The sequence below is a fragment of the Sus scrofa genome, chromosome 7 (assembly GCF_054392235.1).
Source record: "Sus scrofa isolate SSC_HxYL_T2T_F1_AM1 chromosome 7, Sscrofa_HxYL_maternal_Yorkshire_Landrace_v2.0, whole genome shotgun sequence".
In the NCBI taxonomy this organism is placed as follows: Eukaryota; Metazoa; Chordata; class Mammalia; order Artiodactyla; family Suidae; genus Sus; species Sus scrofa.
In genome coordinates this window covers 94,086,518-94,100,127 of record NC_139389.1, presented here as the reverse complement: position 1 = coordinate 94,100,127, position 13,610 = coordinate 94,086,518, and the positions used below count along the sequence as shown (strand labels likewise).

Below are 13,610 nucleotides of genomic sequence, written 5' to 3'. Positions count from 1 at the left end.
AAGGGAGGGTGGCCACCGATCCCGACCCAGTCCCAGACGCCGGCTAAAAAGTTAGCGTTTTTTCTGTAACTCCAGGGGCCCCCACCCCGCCCGGGAGAGATGCCCTCCACACTCGGAAGGGGTCTGCGTATGACTCCGCGGCCTCGCTGCCAGCCGCGCCCTGACATTGCGGTGTGAGCCCCGCAATGGCGGGCGACGGGAGATTGTTTTTCAAGGGAGAAATGATGATTAAAAGAGAATCATCTAAATATCAAAGTGATACATGGGGAGACCTGGAAAAAAAAAAAACATTTAAGCTAATGAAAAGCAAATAAAGAAGCAGGCACTTAGGCTGGGAAATTAAATATTATGTTTAAGATGGTGCTTTTGTGCAGGCTTGAAGATTTCCGATTCATGTACACATAATAAACACTCAGGTTTGTCATCTGGAGGTGCAAATCTGAAAGATATTCCAACAAATGAAGTGCTGGCAGAGAGAGGAATAAAGAGATCGGCGCCTGTCAGGGGTCAGGCAGCCTGAGATTGCTTCTAGAGATCTTTTGAAAATTTCACACGATTGAAGGCTTAGGGGCTTCGCTGCGCTCGCATTTCAAACTCAGATCAGTGGGATCACAATCAAAAAATAGAGGTCTGGAAAATTTTGATGGCCACGGGCTGCAGTGTTTCTCTCACGAGCTCCCGCTCGCTCTCTCTCTCTCTCTCTCCTTTCTCTCCTCTCTCTCTCTCAATCTCTCTTTCTTTCTAAGATACACACCCTGACATGGCTGTGATCCTTTGGATGACAGAGTTGTCAGAAAAGAAAGAGAAAATTGGATCTTGTCTCATAACTTCCTTTCAGTCCAAAGGAATTTAAGGTCTTATTTCCAATAAAAGAAAGAAAAATGATTATTTTTTAGGAAGTATAGGACCCTAGCTCAAAAGAGTTTCAGATTTCATAATTAGCGATCTACTCCTAGACATTTTAGGTCTAGGTCTGCTCTTCATTTTTTTTCAGATTATTAAGATGATTTTTCATTCAGTTTGTTTTTACATTACATTAATATTTCTTACCTCCATCAATTATATGCAAGTTCAGGGGTATAAGCAAAAGTATACACTTACACATACATTCAGAGTGCACATACAAGTTTAATTGTTAAACTTGGAGATTGGCCTGGGTGCTCATATTATGTGGGATTTAACGCTCATTCATACTTCTTCCACACACACCCCCCCCCAGATGTCAGCACTTTCTGGTTCAAACAGGACACAGAAAAATCAATTGTCTCTGTGATTGATCCATCGGATGGGGGTAAGGGAGGGGAAGAAAATAAAGGAACTAGGGAGGGGGAGAGCTCTATGAGAGTTCTAAGGAACTCTGAAATGGGACCAGGCTGGGTAGATGCAAGGAAGCAGGTTTGACAGGGCTGTGGAACACTTTGCAAACAACCAGAAGCAATGCCAACTATTCCAAAGTGGAAATGGTCTAAAATTAATTTCTACTGGTTTGGCAAACTTTAGGAAGAGCAGATAAAAAAAAGGACTAACTTACTGTCACTTTTTCAGTTTTAGTTTTAACCCAGCTATCTTAGACAAACAACAGGGTACTTTGGGGGAAATAATCTGAATTGTAGCTGGTTTTCATTAAATCTGATCCCAAGGTGAGCTGATGTTAGAGTCCTGAGAATTTCCATTAAGTGCAGGTATTGAGAAATCTTTCCTGAGCTGAGACCCCACAGTGGAGGAAGAGACCGTACTAAAGAATGCCTCCTGTCCCCTGAATTATAGACTCAAACTGGTAATGATGTGTGTACTTTAACAGGTGGGCAGAAAGGGAATAATGTAGAGTTGCTCTAACTGGTTTTACAGGTTCAAATCCTGGCTTCCTCTAGTTTCTGCCAAGTAGAGCAGCCGCTGTCAGATCTTCAGATTTGGGGCACAGAGGCAGGACCCAGGTGGCAGCTAGGCAGGCGGACAGGCCTCAGCAGTTGTGGCTCTCCTACAGTGCCAGGCCAAGGGGAGGGTTTGGTGTCTGGTGCCCTGGGTTTGGTGATTCCAGAGGGAGGCACAAAAATTAGAGTACCCTTTAAATCTCACATTTAGAGCCTTTGCAGACAACCAAGCTGCCAGGCTAGAAGTCACCCTGGAGATTTTAGAGGAAGCAGCCCTAAGTCGGCCGGACTGCCTCTACTGTCAGGTGGGCTTCTCCAATATATATCTTCCCCTAGATCTACGGTAAAGGAGTAGGGAGCAGATACTTTTATAACTTTTCAAAGCTTGAGCAGAGATGCAAACGAAGAGCAGCCTTCTCTTTGCAGGAGGGCCACACACTGGTTCTCCATCTCGTTCTTTCTCCGTCTCCAAAAAGGGACCAAGCCCCTCAGCTGGGCTTTAAATGCGGGGGTTTTGTGCCGAGAATACCGTGGGGCCTGTCCTGGCTTCCAAGAGAAGCTCTTGGAGTGAAAAAGGGCTGGCAGGATAACCGGCAGGGAGCGGGGGAAGCAGGAAGGGACCCTTGGCGGAACGGACACTGTGCCGCCTCTGAGCCGTAGCTCGGCGGGGCCCCAGCGGGGAGGCGGCACAGCGGGGCGAGGGTTCGGCGGAGATCGACGCCTTCGCGGGCACAAGGAGTGTCCGCGATTGCCCCTGAACCAGGCCCAAGAGGGATTCAAGGCTCTTCCGGTGGAACGTGGGAGGTCTTGGGATAGCCTTCCCCGCAGAATGCAGAGCTGGCAGGAGGCTCCATAAAATCCACTATAACGATGCGGTTTTGAGAGCTGCCCGCTTTGCCCACAACAGAGGGGTTTTCTCGCACCACGAGGGGAGGTGAAACCCATGCCACTCTGACCCCGAAAGGGACAGGCGCGGTATGCCCCTTCCGCAATCGATTAACCAGGAGCTCAGGGTCGAGGATAAGGTAGACAATTCCAATTCACAGGTTGCCGGTGACCTCCGGGTCCTCCTTTTCTACCATCTCCAGCCTGTGAGCCGAGGACGCGAGTAACTTTCCTCTTACAGTTCTAGTCTCGCCTTAGCCGCCCCGCCCCGCCCCCGCAAAAAAAAAAAAAAAGTCAGGGCCCAGGGGAAGATTGCAAGCTGGAGGTCAGAGACTTCACGGAGCTTGAAAGGAACCCGCGTCTCTAGGTTTTAAAGCAAACAAAGCCGAAAACAACCCAAGCGCCTCTGGCAGTCCACGGGTCAGAGCTCGGTATGTCCAGGGCAGCGCGGGAGCCGAGCGCTCTGCCTCGGGATCATCCCGGGCCAGATCCTGGGCTGGGCCCGCGCTCCTCTGTCTGACTGGCCTTAAGGCAAGAGACCCTAAGTGCACCCTTCTTCTCAGCTGTGGGACCCCTCCAGACTGGGTGGTTGCCTGTAAGGGGCGCCGCCCAGGGCATGGAGGGCGTGGGGCTCAGGTGGAGAGTCAGACGCGCTGGAGGCTGGGCGCTCAATACCGGGCCCCGATCTCAACCGCTCAGCCCCGCGCTCTGCTCTCTACAGGAGTGAAACGTTCCCGGGTCTAGCCGAACGCTGGGGAGGGAGAGTTGGAGAGACCGGAGGCAACCTCCCGCAGTATTACCCCCGGCACGGAAAAATGAGCGTTTCCAGTGTTAGAAACCTCCCGCGGCTGCTGGGAGAGGCCCGCCCCGCCGGGCGGCGGGAAAGCACTCGAAATCCCCGCTTGGCCAAGTTGGCCTTTTCTAAAATGATGCCTTAAAAAATAACATGAAACTAAAAACTCCAGGCAAGGCAACGCTTTTCTTCCTCTTTTGATATGGCATCCACTAAATAACATCCGCTTTTAAGCCACCCAGACTCTAATTTCAAAGGAGCGAATGTTAATTTTACCTTTATGTATATAGATTGCCAGGCAGACTTGTGAGAGATTCTCTCCCTCTTCTGGTCCTCCCTCTAGATTTTAACATATGGAGGATGGTAAAGATGGAGCTGGAGAGCAGGCAGCTCTTCCCACCTGCCACCCCCCCATCCCAACAAACTCCTTGACTCATTTTGGTCGATATTGTTATTTCATAGAACACTCTTTAAAGTTAAGCCTGAAATGCACGTCCCATGACACACTGGGCGAGTGTGTCGGTGATCTCTAGAGAAATCGAAGAGGTGACACACTAAGAACACATTTGAAGGCTCCTTGGGTGCCTGCAGACCATGCCATACGGGTTTTAGTGGACACCATTTCCTGGTACCCATGATTGCCCAGACATGGATATTCCCATGCCTCCCACACCCAGGTGACCACAATCCCAGGGGTTTGCCACTCAGGACTAAAGTGCTGTTCCTTGAAGACAAGGGTTTTTGAGGTGGAAGGAATCGTGGGGGACTTCATATGATCTTTTTGACACCACGTCCAGTTTTTAGGATCTCATGCCAATTTCTCAGTGTGTTTTTGTCCAGATAGACTAAGCTCTTTGGAGTTAATTAACCTGTGGTCCTACACCGATTAATACAGAGCAAAGACAAGACAGAAAGAGGGGGATTTAGAGAGAGGAGAGGGAAATCAAGTAGAGTGCGTTTAGCGGCATTCCTTTACACAGGTCGGCCACAGTTAGTTACCGACTTTCCAGCTGCGAGGACGCTGTGCGCCATTTACTGTAATTGAATTGCTGTTATAACACCTTTCAGGGGGACAGCAGTGTGTTGCAAAAAAAAAAAAAAAAAAAGTTGTACGCGCGGCCTGCGGCTGCCTATCCTCCTCTTGCAGTCGCCCGCTACCCGCCAGGCAAAGCTGCCCCACGGAGATTGGAGACACAGGGCTCGAAGTGCCCCTGGGTGGAGCTGGAGGAACCCAGCCACTGTGAATCCATCCCGGGCAGTGGAGTGGACGTCTCTCTCGCCTGGCGGAGACTGGAAACGGCGGCGGAGGGACTGAAACCCCAAGTTGAGACTGAATAAGGGACGAGGATAGACCTGGAATTGCAGAAACTGGGAAAATCAATATGCACTCTGGAGTAATCTCCCTGCCACCAAGGCCTTTGCCCTCACTCCTCCACTGGGTTTGGATATACCCGTGCTTCTCCCGGCCAGGGCTGGTTAGACAGCGCCACCCCCCTCCCCCAATCCCCAGCCTTGGCCTGGCCTCTCCTGGGTACCTGCTTGCCCTTAGGAAATAGGAAGGTTTCCTGCTCAGGGCTTGGAGCCAGAGGTTGGGGCCCGATGTTGAGATGCCCCGCGGTGTACTCCCGCGGATCCCACTCCGACTCTGATCGACCTCTCCAGCCTCAGCTTTTGGCCCTTCGGACCAGGGCAAAACCTTGGAGGCGCCAAGACTCAACACCTCCGTCTCTCGGCAACAGCCTCCTGCCTCTTCCACCGCCTGGGACCCGCACCGCCCCCCGCCCCAACTCTTCCTTGCGGCTCCAATCGCCGAAGCAGTGTCTTCGCTAAGATGTCAGGGCCACCTCTTTTCTCTGGTACTCCTATATGGGCGCTGGCTCCTTTCTTCGGCTCTGCACACCTTACTAGGCGCAGAGAGAAAACTTTATCCATATGTGCATCCTTCCCCCAGCCGCCAGGCCCAGGACAGACAAGGTCTCGATGCTTCCTGTGCAGCCTTTGGCTCATTTGCCAGGGTAGCAGCAAGTTGGGAGAACTGTGTGTGTGTGTGTGTGTGTGTGTGTGTGTGTGTGTGTGTGTGTGTGTGTGTAGGGTGTGCGTACAGGGGGATCTCCCCACCCTACAGCCCCCAGTACAATCTCCGTGGCTATTTTAAAGAGGCTAGGAAAAGAGGAAGGCAAGAACCAAAGGCTGGAATGTATTTCACCAGCCCTGGGAGGTGAGCAGAGTGCAGCAGGAGCCAGCACACCGGTTGTCAAGGATAACTCTTAGAGTCTAGCATCCTCCCTCTCATCTGTGCAGGTCAGCCACAGAAGGCTGAGGTGTTGTCTGCCACTCTGTTCTTCCCCATCCACCAAGCACACTGCGGGGCAGGGGTCAGTGAGGTGTGGGGGAAAAAAAAAAACTGTCCGGGGAAGACTGGGACTGAAACCGCAGAGCAATACGGGGTAGAAGGAAAAATAGCCCCGGGTTGGGGTGGGGGTGGGAGGTGGGGATGGGTGTGGGGCAGAAGGAATGCCATAGGGTCTGGCTCAGCAACTGTGTGTGGAAGACTTATGGCCTTAGTTTGGGGCTCACCAACCTGTATGTGTCTCTGTGTGTGTCGGAGCACATGAGGTGGTGGTGGTGAGTGGGAGACCTGGGACATGGGGGTGGGGGGATGGTGGCTTGGCATCCACCACAGGCATTGATGTGACTCCACTTGACCTTCTCTTTTCCTGGGAAATCTTCAGCGTCTTCCCGGGCTTGCTAGACATAAAGTTGCCTTCAGAACCAAAAGAGTCTATTGCACTTGGAGGCATTTGGCAGAGACCCAGAGTGTGCTCTGAGGTCCTGAGAGCTGGGGTGCCTTCACTTCTTTCCCTTCACACTACAACACCCCCACCATCAGCATCCCCTTTTCTGCAAAACCAAATTCTTTACCTTTCCTGTGTGGGCAAGAGATGGGATGGGGAAGATACCCTGCTGCTGGTCCTCCTGCAGCTGGGAACAGTTTGAGGTGGAGTTGGGGAGGGTGATAATACCTGCAAAACTGGGGAAATGGATTTGATGGGGAGACCTTGGGGAATAAATTGCTTCAAAGCTCAGTAGAGGACAGGAGGAAAAAAGTGGGTGCCATCTGTCTGTATTTGGACCCAGTTTAATCTGCAGGAAACCCCAGCTCTTAGGTTTGCGCCTCAGCGTGTCTTGGAGATGGAACAGGTTCATGCCTGCCTGGTTAGTAGCGAGAAGGGAGGAGAGGACCCCAGGGGGATGGGGCTGCAGAGCTCATTCAGGAGTCAAGGGCAAAACCTCATTGTGCTCGCCCAGGGCCAGTAGCAAGGCCTGTGTGGGTCTGTCGGGTCTAAGACCCCTCTTCACCTGGGATCGCAGCCTATGCTGATTTGTGAATGCCTCGCTCCCACCCCACTTCTGGCTCCATCTACTCCCGCAACCCTGACAAAAATCCATATCCTTGCAGTTTTGACCTACTCATCTGTAGACCTTGCTCAAGAGTAATTTTCGCTGGGTATTAACCTTTGTACAACAAAGTTGATTGCCAACAGCTAGAAAAATTCTTTAGGAAAAAAACATGGACAAAAATAGAAATAAGAATACTGGCGTGCCCCATGAGCCAGCAAGTGGCTAAACACCTTACCTGGGTTATCTCCTTACATCCTCCCAACCCACTCTCCACCCCCCACCAAGAACGTAGGTACTATATTGTCTCCTTTTTTGCTGCTGAAGACACTGAGCCTCAAGGAAATAAGAACCCTAAGTTTAGCCAGCTAGCCTGACCTGGATGGAACAGGGTCAACTTTTCTGAAAGCCAGCTTCCCTCCCAGACTAGACTTGGGAGAGAAACCTGCTCACTAGGAGGGCTAAAGGGAGCCTCTCTCTGGGACAAAGTGGTCCTTTTCTGTATAGCTCTGTCCCAGCCTGTAGGGAGCCAGGAAAGTGTTTTCTACAGGCTCCAGCTCACAGACCATTCAGCTGGGAGGCAGTAACCAGATGGACCAGCGATTCCCATCCAGGGCCCAGCTTGCTGCTGCCAGGGCTAGGAGTCAGTATGACCCTGCACTTGCCATGATTCAGAGATGAAGCAGAGGTACTTGCTGTGTCATATGTCCCCACAAAAGGAGTGCAGGATAATAATTCCTTTGTGAGAGCCCTTTAAAAGAGCACTTACATTTGTAAGGGGGTTGGGGAGAGAGAAAAAGAAAAGAAAGAACCTCTAATTTTTGGGCATATTTATCCTGGGAGATGAGCACATTTTGGTGGTGGCAAACAGTTCGGTGATTTGCAACATTAGAACAAGTAGTTCTATTTCCAGTATGCTCCCTGTGATGATGGGGAGAGGTACTGATATAAACACAGGCAAGAGTATTTCCTTTTTACTAAGAAGTCCCATTTCCTCGTGGGACTTCAGGAAAATGTTCTCAGGGTGAAACAGAGAGTTGTCCATTTATGTTTCCAGAAGTTCCTGCCTGTGGGTGCTGATGGGGGAACAAATGGCAAGAAGGGACGCTCCCCATTTTTTCCCTCTTAATTTACTTCAATGCTCTTTTCACAGATTTCATGAAGAATCCAACTTTAGAACTAATTTTTTTTTCCAGCTAGGAAAGCAGATTATGCCTTAGGCATAATCATAGCAGACTTATGTAGTAGCAATAATAGAGAAGGATTAATTTTCCTACCAAATTGGTGTAGGTAGTAGTTGACCTAACTTTTTTCTTTTCTTTCGGTATTTTTTTTTTTTAATATTCTTGTGAGGGTGAAGCGATTTTGAGAGCACTCTTAGAATCTCTCTCTCTCTCATATATATTACTTCTCTGTGAGGCTAAGCATCTAATTTTTTTTAAGGCTGATGTGGAAAAAAAAATCCTTGTACCTAGTTAGTCATTTTTTAAAAAAAATTCACAGCAGCAAAATGACAGACAGCTTTCAAATCTTCAACTTGTAGGAGGGAACCCCAATGTGTATTACTCATCTGGAAGAAAATGGTCAGCGTGGGTCAGCCAGTCCTAGGGGAATATTGTAAATCAAGATCAGCTGTGCCTTCCTGGTGACACTCCAGGCCTATTCTGCTTTTAGAACCTCCTGGCTTGGGAAGTGGATCATGCAGGCCAGGGGGAGGTGGAAGCATGGGTGGGGCCGTGGGTGTAGCCTGAAGAATACAGAAATCTAGTAGGAGGGGGAAAGAGAGATTATTTTCCTGCTCTCCATGGAAACTTTTTCACTTATGTGTCTATTGCACGCCCACTAATTGAGTAGGTAGGATGTTCCCAGCATGGTACAAGACACTTGTGGATACAAAGATTAGTAAGTCCTGGCCTCAAGGAGTTTTCAAGTCTGTGGGGGTGAAGCAAGCAAACATGACATCATCACACTCGCTGATAACAGGTACAAAGATCTTTGGAAGCTTGAAAGAAGGTGGTTCTTCCTGCTTCAGAAAACCACCTGGGAAAACTGTCAATAGTGAAGGTGATTTAATCTGGGATTCAGAAGGTGTGGGAGGTGGAGCAGAACAAGGATGGGGAGAAGAAAGAAATGGGAAATCCAGGGGGAGGGAGGCACAGAGTAAAGGTAGGGACATTCAGACCAGGTTTTGATTTCTCTGAAGGACAATCATGTTTAGTTTCTTGGATTATTGAGGTTTGTGTGAAGAAGCTATGGGTTTCTCACATCTAATTCTTAATTAGAATGTGTCTTCCTCCGCCCTGTCATTCTCATGATGGGTAGGGGCAGTGGATTTGAAATGGTTTCCAAGAGAATGGAGGTTCTTTTTAGTCTGATGGATGAGCCACATTTAGATTTCCTTCTAGAGTGAGTACATTGAGCTCCTTGTGTCCTGGACATTTAACTGAAGTTTTAAGACAGAGAAAGCCACGTAGAAGTGGACAAGGTTGTGAAAATATGAGACAGTATTAGTACAAGGAGCATTGTGTTCCCCTGCTTCAAATTCCTGCCAGGATGTATTCCTAACTTTGCATGTGTGCCAGAAGTTTGGGTACCATTGGCTTCCTCTTCAGTGCTTATGCTTCTCTCAGAACAGATGAAACATGCTGTTTTGGTTAGTTCTATGTGTCTCTCTCTCCCTTGGGGCTGGAAGCCCCTCAGAGGCTGGGAGTAGAACTGTTTCACTTATATTCCCAGCTCCTGGCACGGCGCCAGGCACATAATAAGGGCTCAGTCAGTTCTAAATGAATGAACAATGCAAATGTAAGGCTTTTACCTTGTGTTCGTGATAGCTGGAGAATCTGAATATCTTTTTATGTTTATCATTTAGAGTTTTTAATTATGATTGCAAAAAGTAATCACAATTACAACTAGTTCTAATAAAAACCAGTTCGTATGGTGGGACTAATCTCTTGAGGTAAAAACCATGAGCACAATAGTTATTAAACTGTGTCCTCTGCCTTGACTTTGGATAGTCACCTCCAAGAAACTCAAGAGCCACAGGGTTGAAAACAAAAGGCTTCAAATCCATGTTGTCCAGTGCTCTGGTTACCTCTCAGCATGAGGATTAGTCTTCACTATGCTCCCTATCTTAATCTTCATACATTCAGAACCATAGTAAATTCTCATACAACCCAAACTCACTTTTTGCATATATTCTGCTGTGGTTATTTTGTTGTCATTTGATATGCAATTTGAACATTGGCCAACATACTTTCTTAGTCAGACTACAGTGAGGTTAGGATTCTTCTTCCTATGGCTTCTATATAACTTTTGGATGACCTAAGAAATGGCAATAATCTGGGTTCTTAAAAGTCAATGTCTTATGGCCCCTTGCCTAGGGAGAGGGCAAGATCTATGTCAGAACAGGAATTAATCTAAGATGTTTTCATGCCCTTCTTTTGCACCGCTGCTCTGTGTTAGCATTTTCCAGTGTAGGCACCAATTAGATCTTGGAAACAAGCATGAAGAAAAGCATAAAATGAGATCAAAACATGATCAGCTCCCTCTGAATTCTACCTTATGTTTTAGCCAGTCTATTGGCTCCTTGGCTTGGAGTAATTTCAAATTCCCACTGGCTTAGTGGCAAGATGTCTTCTCATTCTTTTCTAAATACACTCTTTCTAAAAAAAAACCCAAAAAACAAAACAAAAAAAAAAACCCAAAAACCTCCCCACCACCTTCTCTCTCTTGTGAATTCTCTTTTTAGAATTTATATTGCAAAGAAATTCACAAGTGAAATAGAATACATTTTTGAGCACTATGCTTATTGTCATTCCTAGCTCTAGGGAGCAGTAGAAATTTTCAGTAAAGAAGTTTATAGTTTTTGTTTGCTTTTAGCTGAGGGGGCCATGTTAGTCTTGATAGTCATCTCAGAGATACCATGTTTTGGTATTCAGACAGCCGAGGTACTGTACAAATATCATCCAGCCATGAGTCCATGACTCAAAAAAAAAAAAAAAAAAAGGCAAAATTTTGAGGGCTGTGGGCCTCTAGGGGTAAGGATGTGTTAAGTTCTATCAGTAATATCAAAGTATGATTCCAGAGAGCCCAGGGAGAGAGATTCAAATGGGATTGGATGATACAAATGCAAAAGATAGGTAATCCCGCTTTAGATCAGTTGGCAGCCCTTTGCATGCTAGTGGCTCTGTGAAGACTATAAAAAGTGGAACTGTGTGTGATTGGGTCATTTTATTATACAACAGCAATTGAAGAACCATTGTAAATCAACTCTAATTTTTTAAAAAAGTAGAGATTTTGCCTTTGAGATTCTAATGGGAAACCAACATAGTAACCTCTTCCACCTTGGAGAATTGTATTCATGCTCCACATGTTTACACCTGGGAATCTAAATAAATATTAAAATTAATGTAATATTAATCTATTATTCTATTATTATTATTATTATCAATCTATTATTCTCTCTCTCTCTCTCTTTTTTTTTTTTTTTTTTGGTCTTTCTTAGGGCTGCATCCATGGCATATGTAGGTTCCCAGGCTCGGGGTCCAATTGGAGCTGTAGCTGTCAGCCTATGCTACAGCCACAGCCAGAGCAATGCCAGATCTGAGCCTACACCAGATGTGGTGTCTGGAACCTACTCCACAGCTCACAGCAAAGCCGGATCTTTAACCCACTGAGCGAGGCCAGGGGTTGAACCTGCATCCTCATGGATACTAGTCAGATTTGCTTCCACTGAGCCATGACAGGAACTCCCTCAATCTCTTATTCTTGATGCAAACATTCCTAAGAAATAATAAGAAAGAAAATGGTACACTCATCAATTGAAAGAATTAAAATTAATTGTATTTAAAACTGGGTGTGCCAATATGTTTCCTTTTGTATAAAGTATGGCTGCCTGTGCCTTCTGTACTTCCATGAGATGGCCTGTGAGGATCTTCCATGGTAGACAATGAAAAAAATTCTTCCTATGTTGCCAATTTAGTGAGCATAAATTACTGGGAACTTTATATGGAATAAATTATGTTCTTAAGCCTTCTCAGATGTGCAGCCAATAGAGATTTTAAAGCAGAAAAGGAAATGCAAAATTTAGCTCGAAGGGGCATTTGTTGTGTTTGGAACCCTCTCTGGGGTTGTTTCCTCTTCACCTCTGTGAGGGGATTACAGGGGCTGCATCCCAACCCGAGGCTTTCTTAGCCACACACTGCTCTTCAGAAACCTGCATGTGGTTTGCTTCTTAGATTTAAATAAAGCAACCAGGAATATTGCAATTTGATGTGGCAGTGGGTCCAAGGAGAAAAATGAAGAACTCTACTCGAGTCACAGACAGGACAAAGAGGGAAGGTGTCACTGACCCCAAATATGCCATTACCCGACTCATGTGCTTTTGTTGAGAACCCTGTGCTACCATCTTTTTTTGTATGACCATTGTAAGTGCAATTCATGGGTACTTGTAAATGCAAGGTAAGTTTAATTGATTTGTGGCTTTCCACATTGCTGACGATGAAGTGGTGCTTTGGCTGTTGAAAGGTGAGGGGAGCTTGATTTCAATGCAGAGATGAGATGCTGCATTCTCTACACTGACAGATGGAAATTCCGCTTCAGAGTTCATTATTCAATGTGAAAGACAATAGTGAAAATTTGAATCTTCGAAACAGTTCAACAGGTCAAAATACAGTCAGACCATTAAAAGTTAAATGAATTGCAGTGTGGAAAATCATTGGTAAACGCATACATGTGGCAATTTCTAGGTTCCCTGATGATCTTTTTTTTATAGCCTTTTCTGTGTCATCTTAAGTTTTTCTCACTCTCTTTGAGCTACAAAAGTGCTCAGCTAGAACTTTGGGTCTATGTAATACCTGGCACATGAATGGAAAATAGCATTCCTCATCCAAAGATACCAAATATCTTAATGAGGGTTGATGCTTTCTGGGTCTCCTATGTAGAGATCAAAACCACATGGCAACATATAGTTTATTAGTAGAAAATTAAGTTGCAACAGAACACAAATTAGTCAAAAATGTGTATGATTTTTTTTCAAAGGTTCCTTTCTAATCAACCCCCCTCCATGGTTTTCAAATTATATACATGGATTCTCTGACGATCCTCTCTTTGAAGGGTGGAGCCTATTTCCCAGAAATAACATAGAACTTTGGAGATGGCATAATAAAAAGCAATTGTGGCTTCTGATTCAGATGTAGGCTCCCTTGTTTTCTCTGACTCTTGGAAACCTTACAGAAAGGTCCACATGGCAAGGAACTGAAATCACTACCAAGAGCCAGTGAGGAACCAAGGCCTGTCAACAGCTAGGAGAGTGAACTTGGAACCAGACTCGCAACCCTAGCTGGTCTTAAGATGACTTCAGCTCCAGCCAATAGCATGTCTGAAACCTCAGGAGAGACCCAGAAGCAAAAGCACTTCACTAAATTGTTCCCATAACCCCGAGCACTAAATGTTCTTTGTTTTAACCATAAGTTGGGGGTTAATTTGTTGTACAATAATAGATAACTAATACATCCCTAGGAAGTAATTGCATAGTGTCTGGCATTGGCTAGAAATCTAATAAATATTTGTTGAGTTTATGAATTAAAATGAATAAATGAAAAGTTTAATTCCATATCATCCCCTATTTTATAGCCTTTTAAAAACTAGCTTCACTGAAGAGT

General features: G+C 46.3%; 1 long non-coding RNA gene across 1 annotated transcript; it reads left to right on the top strand.

Annotated features, from left to right (window-relative positions):
• Positions 1–2,451: 2,451 nt before the first annotated feature.
• Positions 2,452–10,907, top strand: LOC146401778 (uncharacterized). Its single transcript, XR_014809262.1, has 2 exons — positions 2,452–5,602; positions 5,641–10,907. It is a non-coding gene; the product is annotated as an uncharacterized LOC146401778 (long non-coding RNA).
• The last annotated feature ends 2,703 nt before the right edge of the window (positions 10,908–13,610 follow it).